Consider the following 12,253-nt stretch of genomic DNA (forward strand, 5'->3'; position numbering starts at 1 on the left):
TGTTAATGAGTTGATGGAGAAGAGCGCGTCTTTGCGGTCAATTGCGTCGATAGTGGAGATCGGCAGCTCTTGAAGACAAAAATGAACAGCGATCACAGATTGTTTTTTACGAGGCAGGAATGGAGGGAGTGGTAAACACAATATTGAAGAGTGTCGTAGTTCTCAAAGACGTGAGCTACGTAGTATCTGCCCGCGGAAAACTGGTGCCGACGTTGCCCATGGATATAGCAATCACTTAAAATCACATAAAATGATGAACATGACCTCCTGCATGAAGTTCAAACGGGAGACAATGGCTTCACAAGACCCTCTGCCTCCTGAAGCAATGCTTGGGATTTAACGCGAGTTTGTGACTGCCAGCCTTGTTTTTCCTTCAAGGAAACTGTTAGGCTGCGTGAAAAACATAGAACAGACCGTTGTGCAAGCTTAAAAAAAGAAGAAGCCTTTGGGGACCTATTCTGGAGGGTTTTAGATGCCCTTAATTGCCAAGACAGGGAACTGTATCGGTTGCCCAGAGCATAGCAGTGATTTTACAACACAGATTGTACACTTCTATTTGGTCACACGAATGCACTTTTTTACCAGAAAGAAGAGCCAGGAGAACGACAGTGCCAATAGAGCTCGGTGGGAACATAAAAAAGCAAAGCTCGTGTGAATGGTAAATGAAGTGAAAATGAAGGCCTCTGAAGGTGTGTGAAGAGTTTTAATAAACTATAATATCCTAATACAAGTCCACTAAAAACGTCTCTGTAATGTTCTTATTTTATAACTATGTACCAGAGGTATCAGAGGTCAGCATGATATCTATTTATCAAGTAGTCCTCTATATGTGCCTTGAAAACTAAGGAGTCGCTTTATGGAACCTCCCTGGACGACCCTGGAGGTATATCTTGTCCTTAATAAAATCGGGGGAAGTGTTCAAGCTTTGTTTCAATTTTTGTAAATCCTGATTTGCGCGATGTCGCGTTCGGAAAACAGGAATGACGATTGCTCCCGATCAGTGTGACTGATACGGAGAGGTAGCGTCCCCTTTCAAGCGCAAGAGCCAAATAAACTCCTCATTTCGCCATACAGATGCGGAAGGTATGAAACGCCAGCGCCGAGATGCACAGACGATCAACTAGATTCACACGATTTATACCATTGTTTATAGATGTTTTGATCAATAAACGTTGATTCATACGCCATATATATGCGACAGCGTAGTTCTCTACAGCAGGTTTAAAGCGTTTAAAACGCATTAAAAACCAAAGCGCGAAATGCACACGCACGAAAGCGACTATTCCACCGAAAACGAAATGTAATCGCCAATGTCCACCTTTTTCTATATCACTGATCGTTTTTACGCGTACGTGGGCTAACTCTTAAAATGTGTACAGGGCAGATAATGACGCCGTGAAGCGTGAGCACTGCCTTGTGTTGAGCGCCGTGCGAAAGCACAACGGAACGCTACGCGCCCGTAGCAGACGACGCGCTTCCCTGGCGCAAACTTCGTCAGCAGCGTCGCGGTGGTGGGTACAGAGGCGGGCCGCATACTCGCTGCGGGTAAAATCCCTCAATAATTTAAAAGTACCGACAGGCTTTGATCCAGCCGACAACGCCTGCGATAGGCTGATCGGTGACATGTGACCTTGCTCCGCCCCTTTGCCGCCATGAAAGTTCCTACGCGCCGGGCGAAGTGCGCGCGTTGCGCGTGTTGTGCTGTGCACATCGCTGCGACAACTTCGTTCCGGGAGAAATGCCTTGTTGCTGTGCGGTTGGGTGCCGAAACCGGATGAAGGATGGCGCGCGGCAACCAGAACGTAACCAGGCGAAAAGTATGGTTACACAGTATTGGACGGACGGACTTTGAACCGTCGGTAACAGCACGACTATGCGAGGCAAGTAACATACAACGATACAAAGGTGCGATAGAAAATAATCACGTGCGTATGTCGAGCGGTGATAGTATTTCACTCGCGCGCATGGATGTTGAGGGCCGAAGTTTGTGGAGATTATTTATTTTAGTTCGTTGTAAGCCGGCTCAATAGATCAGTATGACCTAGGATGCGAAGGACCGAAATGCCTTGTTGCTGTGCGGATGGGTGCCGAGATCAGACGGAGGACTACAAGAAGGTATTCTGCATCCCGCGCGGCAAGCAAAACCTAACCAGAAGGTAAGTGTGGTTGCATAGAAATGGGCGGGAAGACTGAACCGTCGGTAATTGCACGACTATGCGAGGAAAGTAACGTAGAGCGATACGAAGGTGCGAGAGAAAGTGTACACCTGTGTGTGCAGAACTGCAGTAGTATTTCATGCGCGCGCATGAATGTTGACGGCCGAAGTTTGTGAAGATTATTGATTTTAGTGCATTACGAGCCCGTTGACTTAGCACGTGCAGTATGACCTGGTATGCAAGTAAATAGTGGGGCAGAAACGCATTAACTCGCTGACAAATATCCGCATTGCGTTACGTGCGATAAAAAATAACAAAATTCAGCAGCGAATTCTACTTTTACACTTTCGTGTGTTTGTGCGCGCGTTGTTAACTGCGCTTTACAATATGTCCAAAAAGTCATTTCCAACTCTCACTTCCAACTCTCAATATGTTCAAAAGGTCATTTCCAATATCCTGATCGTATTTTGTGCATTGCATATGTGAATAAATATATTCCTAAGTGCCTGCATTACTCTGCTTTGAAAAAGGAATACTGCATAGCCACTGCTACAGGCCATCCAATAATAAAGCGTAATACAGTATATCAAAGTACATTACATACAGCTGCGAGCTCGTTCCTTCCAAGTTTCCCTTACACTCGAAGATGTTTCAGTAATCGGCAATGCCATTTTACTGATGAAAAACACACAACTGCAAATTAACATAAGAAAAACGCCAGAACTGATACATGGATTGCCAGCAAAACACAGTGCAGTAATAGCTGGGCCAATCCGCGTGCGTTCCGTAGAAGGGCCCTCTAATTCTTAGGGGCTTTAGCGGTGCACGGAGGCGAAAAGGGTAAACACAGCAATGCGCGTCATGATTCAAGTTTACGTGGCGTCGTCGCACGGTTCACGAGAACAAGTCAACCACATTCACACACGCGCACACACTACGCTCGATGTTGGTGTGCCGCGAGATCAGATCGCGCTGGCAGCCCGAACATGATCGAGGAGACACGCTGACACGATCCATACCACCGCTTCATCATGTCGCGACAGTTGCACTGGCTCGTAGCATTGAACCACAAGACACAGCAGTCGTCGTGTAATCGCTACATGACAGGCACACTCAGCGGCAAGAAGACTGTTGGCGCACTCGTTTCCACACACACACACATACACAATATCACAAGATGTTTAGTTACCGTGAGGGTCGCACGTTTCAGCGACGTTATGTCGAAAGTTTTTCGGTCCAAGGGACTGTCAACCTTCTTTCTTACACGAATTCTTCGTTCAAAGTACCCGCTATGTGTACACGGCACACTTACAAGCAAAATAATTAACAGAGCAAACGGGATTAAGCGCAAGCAATCACCAAGGCTCGCGCGGTGATTGAGCGCAAACGAACGAAATGTAAACATGCGCAATCGAGGCGATCAAGACCTCATTACGCTCTCTTGAGTGTTTTTCTTGGAGCGCTCATTTGAAATTAAAGGACTAAATTGAGCAGTTCGGGTCCTTCTTTCGTTTTGCGCCACAGTCAGGCACCAGTAGGTCTTATTTCCGCGCGTATGCAGATATTTTTTCACCTCACGAATGCCGCGGTGCCGCGGTTTAGCGTGGGCGCCGTCTGCTACAGGAACTTCCTAGGTGGCGCGCGCGGCAGATGTCGCAATGTTGCAACCTTGAAAATTATCGAGGGACCTTATCTGCGGGTGCCGAGAGGAGATGCGCAACTGAAAAGGAACGGTGGGCCACAAAGGTCTTCTATACGGCGGTGACGTCGCTTCCGGCTGAAACCAGAAGTTGTGACTACGTGACATAGAACTAGTAGAACAACTCTAGAGGAAAAGCTGGGCCGGAAAAGTGGGAACCTCTAGGGCGCCGCCCTGTTGCTACTGGTCAATGTGGCCAGCGCAATTACTATTGAAAGAGCTGAAAGCAAGTACAGGTCACCTTATGCTTTCTCATCTAAAAACGCATACCTGATGGCTTTATGAAGGTGGTACGTTAATATTAAGTTTACAGAAAGCGATCGCTAAGTCCGCGATTTATGTAAATCACGATGTACGCATTCTTGCAATAAAGGATGACGCGAATTTCGGTTTCGAATCTGTTTTTTGGATGCGTAGTAGTTTCGTACAGTTTAGGTTTGACATGCGATCGCGCGTTGACATCGGACGCTATGGCACACACACTCGTGCCTTGTGTGCCACCGAAGCCCCGAAGTGCTCTGGCATATACCTTCACATGTAAGTAAACAAATGTATCTCCTTGTTGAGAATATCACGCGAGTAGGCAGCTCTTGTGGTGCATCACAATCATTTGAGAAGCGTCACAGTAGAGCATTTTTCTGCATGCGGAGCGGTGTTTTTATTTGCAGGTTTCCCTTCAGTAGGAAGTTGCTGGACAGGCGGACCAGCGCACCGGAATTGTACTGGCGAAGCCGCAAGCAACTCAAAGAATCTGTTTAATTGTTGCACTTTGAACAATCATGCTTCTACAAAGGCCACAGCAGACAAACAGCCTGATGCCGAGTATTTCTGTGCCACGAAGTAATCAAGAGGCCAGTGCCTAATGCGGACGAAATCGAGTGCATCGAGACTTAGAACGGCAGAAAGCTCAGCTACTTGGTAAGGATTCATTATGCAAAACAGAGGTGAGGCGTGCAGACAGGACACAAGAGTAGAGAAGTGGGCGGCGCTCGTGTTGTTTGCTTGTAAATACTCTACTCTTGTGTCCTGTCTGCACGCCTCACCTCCGTTTTGCATAACGAGTGCATCAACCCACATATTAATAGCGTAGACGTTTTATTAACTGTGCAATATTTTCAACACTTCCTTGCATGCCATTTCATATGGAATATCTTTTCTGGTCACAAATTTGTGCAGCGAATCTATTTGCATGATTGACTCCGGGCCTGCGGGAACGTTCACTTGCACTTGATGCTGAGTCTTTTACATGTATCCATAAACTGAAGATATGCACATCAGATCCCTGCGAGCATTTTCAAAATTCAATTATTTTAGACAACAGACACATATGCAATACTGACATAATCCCGAGTACCACTAAGCAGCTGGGACACATTTTTGTTGACCATACTCGCAGGTAAAATAAGTAGATCATGTGGACAGCTCCAGCTCATTCTCCTTAAATCAGTGTGTACAAGGGGTATGCAAAGATAATTTTTTTTCTCGCGCACCGATTATTTTGCTGTATAAGCAAGAGAACCCACCACGTTAGTGTAACGTATCTTGCACATCACACTAATATGTGCTTTAATTTACCAAGTGAGATGAGTTACTTTTATGGCTCATTCAGTCATATCACACTGCAAGCTGCATTCATCAATCTTCAATTGGATTTTGCAAATGTTTAATGAAACATGTTTCCCTTTTATGCAGATATGCAATGGCAAGCCCTTCCGTGTGTTCCAAAGGTAAAATTTAAGCTCTAAATTAAAGAAGACATTTTTAGTCAGAAACAAGCAAAAATGGTGAATGCAGAGTATCGAAGACCAAGGTACAGAAATTATGAGAAGTGTCGAATGATTTTAAGGAAAGAGTCATATTTGAAAATGCAAGACTCTTTAGTGGAGGTCAAGTAAGTCAATATAGGTAGAATACTCTGCAAAATTATGCGAGTGAGGGGATGTCAAACAATGGGTCAGGAAATGCGTTGTTCTTCTGCAAAACAAAAGCTGATTGCCATTACATAAGTCATTTTAGCATCATGAGACTGGTGCTTGATAAATTCAGAAATAAACCAAAAAACAAGACAAGCAAAAATAAAAAAACTATTTAATGATGCTCTCTCCACAGTGGGATAAATAAAAACAAACACATCACATCTAATGTGGACATATCAGACATCTTGTGAAACACTAAAGGAAAAATTCAGTTTCGAGCCATGGAACTTGCCGCATAGTTGTGGGGGGCCTTGCACTAATAGTGATAGTTACCACTGCATTTAGAAATTGAAAGCATTCGTGCAGACAAGGATGATTCCTTATATTTTTGGCTACCACTTCAAATGCCTCCGCCAAGTGTTACAATGCTGCACGCAGCCATACTAAGGATCTCGCAGCAACACCTGCAGGTAAAAAGCAGAAGCAGTCAAAGTCCTGGTGTGTACTGGACACTATGTTTGAAAATTTTTGGGCAAGAAGAGTGCAAGAAGCAGACAGAACTGCATTGATTTCAATAATTTCCCATTTGAATGGCCTTTTCTTTTTGCTTAGACAATGCCACGCCTAGTCACAGCAGCTCCCTCATACAGACTCCACAAGCCAAGAGGCCGTGGAGGCAAATGCAGGTAAGAGGCAAGAAGCAATAGCACTGGTATCGACATCCATCTAATTTCTTTCTTTTTCTTTCGTTTAGGCAGCCAGCACACCTCGAACAGCCACCTTGACTGCGGGTGTGTCACCCTAGTCGCCAAGAAAACATTTGAGGGAAAGCGGCAGGCAACGTGAACAGCCACTTCTCCATGTAAACGATACCCTTTCTCTTGGATGACTCCTTCGCCACGCCAGCACACTTGTGCACAAAGATGCCGTGGAGGCACGTGCAGGTCAGAGGCAAGAAGCAGTGGCACTGGTGTCGACATTCACCCAATTTCTTTTTCTTACACTGAGGCAGCCAGCACACCTCGAACAGCCACCTTGACTGCGGGTGTGTCAGCAGATTCCTGTTGTACATATGCTCATAATAAACTTCAGTAAACTTGAACTTGATAATAAACTTGAAGGCAAATGGGGCATTGATGCATTGTATTTTTGAACATTTATTGTACACATACAATATATGTTACACTTTGCAGTGCTACAGAGCGTATTTTGAAGCTTCCCCCTATATTTTGCACCTTTAATTACGTATGTGTTGTGTGGCCCTCAATGCAGTTCATGTTGTAGCAGCTGCTTTGTCTGTGTATCGCACATTGGCTTAAGCTCGTGATATCCACATACTTCTCTCACATATACAAAATAAAGTTCTATGTAGTCCTCAGTGTTACAACAAAAAATGAAAGTAAACAATCCAATCGTGGAATTGTGTTTAATACAGTGATTCCTATGACAGTTGACAACTTGAACTGGTCAATTGGTCCATAGCCTCCCCTATTTTTCAAAAATAAAGGAGGCTATGGATCCGTCATGGCAAGGAATTGTATGTATACATAAAAAGAGGGGGGTATGTGTGTGTGTTTGTAGTAGGGGGTATAGGATTAGGGCGGTACGAAAAAATGTACCAACACCGTCCTCTAGACCCATTGCGTTAAGGTACCGTAACAAAGCGTATTATGCATAAAGTTCACACAACCAACTCTGATATTACTGCACACGCCAGGCGACGCGAGCTACATTTGTCATGACGCATTCGCGACTGTACCGGATGCCCTCCATATTATTCTCTTTAATCGTGCACACTGCACCGAGGCAAAAGAAAGATGATGGGCGCAGGTGCCTTTAAGGTATCTCGACCTTGCGAGGCTCTGCTGCGCGTGCCAGGGGAGCTGTCCGTGCGAACACTCCCTGGCACACACTTGCCTCGGCGGCCCCAACCTACGTACCGTTCTGCTTCGAGCTTTGATCTCCCCACTGTCCCTTGGGTGCCCTGGAGTTCCTGCGCCGCCTGCTTTATTATAATCTCAGGTGCTCTCCTGAGACTTCCGTTTGTAGGTTACATGTGCCCTACCCCAACTGGATCAGTGCTTATAATAATAAAAAAGCCCGACCTATCGTCGCGACGATAGATCGCGAAAGCGGCTTTTGCAACATACCGCGCCCGTGCGAAGAGAATTACGGAACGCCAACGAGGAATCTGACCACAGCTTCGAGCTCGTAACCTCGTCGAGTGACACTCCTGCAACAGGCGTGACCGCTGAAAACCGCATACCACCGGAAACTTCAACAGGATCATCCCTCGGTTGCATAACTGCCACCTGTACGGCCAACATGGACCACACCCGCACCGTTCCGCAACATAGAATAAAGAACCAACTTATAAAGCCCAAACACACGGCTGCACGCACACATCACGACACTACATGCGAGACGCCATGCTGCTACGCCATAGCTACGCTGCTACGGTTGCCGGATTAAAACTGACTCAGGAGTCAGTTAAGCGTCTCAGGAGCTGGTAACCTCGGCGCGTAGCAACATGGCGGCGCTCTTGCGGTTCCCGATTTCAATGCATGGGCCCTATGGGTAGCTTGTCCTCTAGAGTCAGTATAGTAACTATATGCTACGTGAGTTTCGCTTGACGCCAGAAGCTGAGGGGATGAGAGGGAGGAGCGCGAAGGAGGAGGGAAGGTTGGCGGTACTTGGTCAGCGAAAACGTGTATGGAGTGGTTCTAGATAACACAAATACCGGATGTTGCATTGAATAACTCTCGAAGTCACGTGTCACTGAGCGACGTCACAGCACAAGCACATGTACGTAGGCCGGCTTAGAGCGCGGCGCCCGCGAGGATAATGGCGTTTGGTTTGAAATCTCAGCTCTTTTCGCGGCGCGTAGCGATGTACCTAGCATACACGATCGTTAGCGCGCATTCTATGCACTGCACTTGTCAGCTCAATATGGCCAAAATTGGTTAGGGGTCCTTTTACACACATGATTGGGTTGATGAATAAAAATTACCTTGAATTTTTGCTCTACGACATGAAAGCACTCTGATGCTCGAAAGCCTGGCTTATTGTGAGCCCATAATATAAAGGGAAGGGCTTATTTCACCTAGTCAGTAGCACGGTAAAGACTGGAAGCTGTAATTCTCAAAATGAAAAAAACATTGTGGCCATTTGGAGGGGTTCTTGAAGTCGAACCACTGAAATGTAAGGCTCATGGTGGTTCCAAGCTTTCCCGCTCCTCAGCGCTCGCCATTCTTGTCAGCCGTTGGTGTCAGCCGTTGTGCCGCCTTTGCGGCACAAGCGCGCACCCAGCAGACGCACTCAGTCAGGAGGACTATACAGGACTGTAGGAAAGAAGAAAGCGACACGTGGCATGACTGATGGCCTCGCGCAACAACCGATAGAGATGACAATTCTCGAGGCCATATTTACGCATAAATCAAGGTCTCCCTAAAATGAATTACTTACGCAAGAATGCATCAAATCAAAGCGAATACAGATATTCCAGGCGTTTATTAGTTACCTTGTTCACAGTGCGTTCTTCTTTAAAGGGAAATATTAAGTCAGGCTAAAGTGATAGATTAGTGTACGCACCCAATATGGACGCGCGACTGACCACTCGCGGCACATAGAGTGTATTCGCAGGCTTTTTTCACGCTCGGGAAAACACAATTAAGCAGCACGTATTGAGGAACAGAAAGCAGTACCGGGAGTTTTTCATGTCGCTCTACAATTTTTTCATTGACACTTTTCACCTAATTAGTTGATAAATTAATTAAGACTAATTATCCAATGAGGCGGAATGAAAAAAATTGTTTAAGTATCTCCAAGTGACGGCAAACAACATTACCTTTGTTCTTTCCACCTACGTAGCGTTTGCATATTTTTAAGTTCTAGCTATGACTAGCTGGGACACCCTTCACAGTACGCGACGGACACTGCATGCGCACATCGGTGCTCCATGCATATCACGATGCACCCACCGTCTCTTAATGCGCTTGCACGTGGCGTGCGAACTCCTGCACACTAATGGCAGCTACAAATACCGCAAGACATCGAGTTTAGGCCGTGCTATTTACGTGTCGATTAAATTTCAACATATCGAAAAGCGCAGACAAGCTCTAGAAACAAAGAAACGCGGCCGTACGGGCTGTCCTTCCACAACGCTACAAAGATAGGCTCTGATAGCGTAAATAATGCGCGCGACTTATGTGTAAATGTGAAGGTGGACGTAGGAGATGAAAATCCGCAGACTGGAAATATTCATTTCTTGCGAGCAAGAAGCGCGGCACCATAGAAAACCTGCGAAGCTGCGCCGATCCAGCAGCCACCGCCTACGCGCACGGCTCTCGCCGGTTCCAGCGAATGCTGCCCGATCCGACGGTTGAGGCCTTCGCTCCCCGGTTGCACCGGCGCACAAGTCGGCGCCGGCAGGCGTAATCTTTTCAGGCGCCGACTACCCAAATAGCCACAAACATCCAATAGCTGTGCCGGATTGGTCCAAATATCCAGCAAAAATTGGGATGTCCTATGGACGTATTTTAAATGCACATAAATCTAAGGCACGTAGAGTGGCATCAAAGTTTTGGATGTCCATTGAAGAACCATTTAGTTCATTCATAAGACGTACAGCGGACAAAATGCTGGATGTCCATAGAACGTTTCTAAAAACAGTACTGCAGACGTACTTACATTGCACCTCCATAACGTTTGTAGTTTAGGCGTGCATTGTAGGCTCTCCAAAATTTTCGCATTGTATATGCCCTTCTATGGTTTTGACGTGGACTATGCAACGCAGTTGGTGCCTGCAGTTGGTGCGACTATATCGCGCTGTATCACCAGTTCACATGTAATGGATGTCCATAAGACGTCCCATTCTTTTGCTGGACATCGATCGATCGTTGCTACTTCATAAAATAAATGTTATCGCATGAAATGTAATTTTTTCAGTAGAACAATATACACAAGCATTGGGCGAAGCTAAAGAATGTACATGTGCCAAAAACTTTTGTGTTGCAGTTTTTTGTAGACTTCTTTGTTTCCAATTTCGAAAGGTAATCGAAAAACGAGGTACAGTACATTCAGCAATTAACTGACACATAGCAGAAAAAAAGCGAATGGAAATTATAGGAAGGTGCTCTACTTTTATTAGGCGCCACAATACGTTTTAAAACAGCGCGAAACCTCGCTTCCGCAAGTTATTGCATGGCCTCCGATAGTTGACACTTTGTCGCGGAGGCCACGAGTGTCGAACGCAAGAAGCCGGAAGCATGCCACAAATGTGGCACTAAATGAAAAATGATGTTTAAATACGTTAGAAAAGTGAAAAGATTTAAAGAGATCTTGCGTAGCATTATTGTCCAATTATCAGTTATTCTCACAGTCGCGTACCTGTCATACGTCGCGATAAGCGCAGCCAGCAAGCAAGCGTATGCGGGCAAGCGTGTGCTTCGGTGCTGGCGCTGAGCCGTGCTCTTCTGTGCCGTGCTCCCTGAAGGGCTGCAGAAGATAGCGCCAGCCTTTCCGTTCTCACGACGAACCACTTTTAGGTTGCGGTGCTGATCATTTTTATAACCTCTTTGATGCTGATGCTGTGACACTTCACTCCGTATTCTCGCCATGTCTGCAGTGGTGTCCGGTCGTCAGCAGCTACAGGGCGGTCCCTTATGAAAGAGAACACGCGAGCGCGTGGCCTGTGCTCTGCGGAGGCGGCTTAAAGCGCCAGCAACAGGCAGCAAGGGGAAGGATAGATGGATGGATGTATGGATGTTATGAGCGTCCCCTTTGGAACGGGGCGGTCGGTCGGTCGCGCCACCAAGCTTCTGCTATTATACTGCCTAATGTCCTACCTAGGTTAAAAATGTAATAGAGATAAAAACCAATATGAGCCCCCACAATCAAATTTTCGGACAACCTATTGCGAACTTTGTTTTTGTACGTCTCCGTTTTCTGTCGTTTCCCTACTTTTCTTCCACCAATCTTACAATCGCCTCTTACTAATCTCTATTGCGGACATGTTTACTCTTCCCCTGCTCTCGCGGAACCCAAGGGCTTCAAGGAGGCCAGTGATGCCTAAATCGACCGCTTGGTAGATGTCTTCACATTCTAATAAAACATATGCTCCATCGTTTCCCTAGATTTACTTTAGCAAGTTCCCACATGCTTCTTCTTCCTTCATATATCTCGCTTTATAGGTGCGTGTTCTAAGGCATCCCGATCTCGCTTCGAAAAGTAATGAGCTTCCCTTTCAGTTATCATAAATTGTTTCTTTCCTGATTTCGTTTTTTCCTCTTAAGCATGGTTACTCATGGTCGGTTTCTTTTGCCTTGCCGCCACCCATGAGATTATTTCAGCATCACTGAGTTTCTGCTTGACGTTCCTTGTTGCTGTGTTGCCCACCCTACAGGCCGCATACTTTCTGATGAACTACCTAGTTCTTTTCCTCCACTGTGATTCAATGTTTTTCTTGCACACAAACCTCAACA

The sequence above is a fragment of the Dermacentor variabilis genome, chromosome 9, assembly GCF_050947875.1.
Source record: "Dermacentor variabilis isolate Ectoservices chromosome 9, ASM5094787v1, whole genome shotgun sequence".
In the NCBI taxonomy this organism is placed as follows: Eukaryota; Metazoa; Arthropoda; class Arachnida; order Ixodida; family Ixodidae; genus Dermacentor; species Dermacentor variabilis.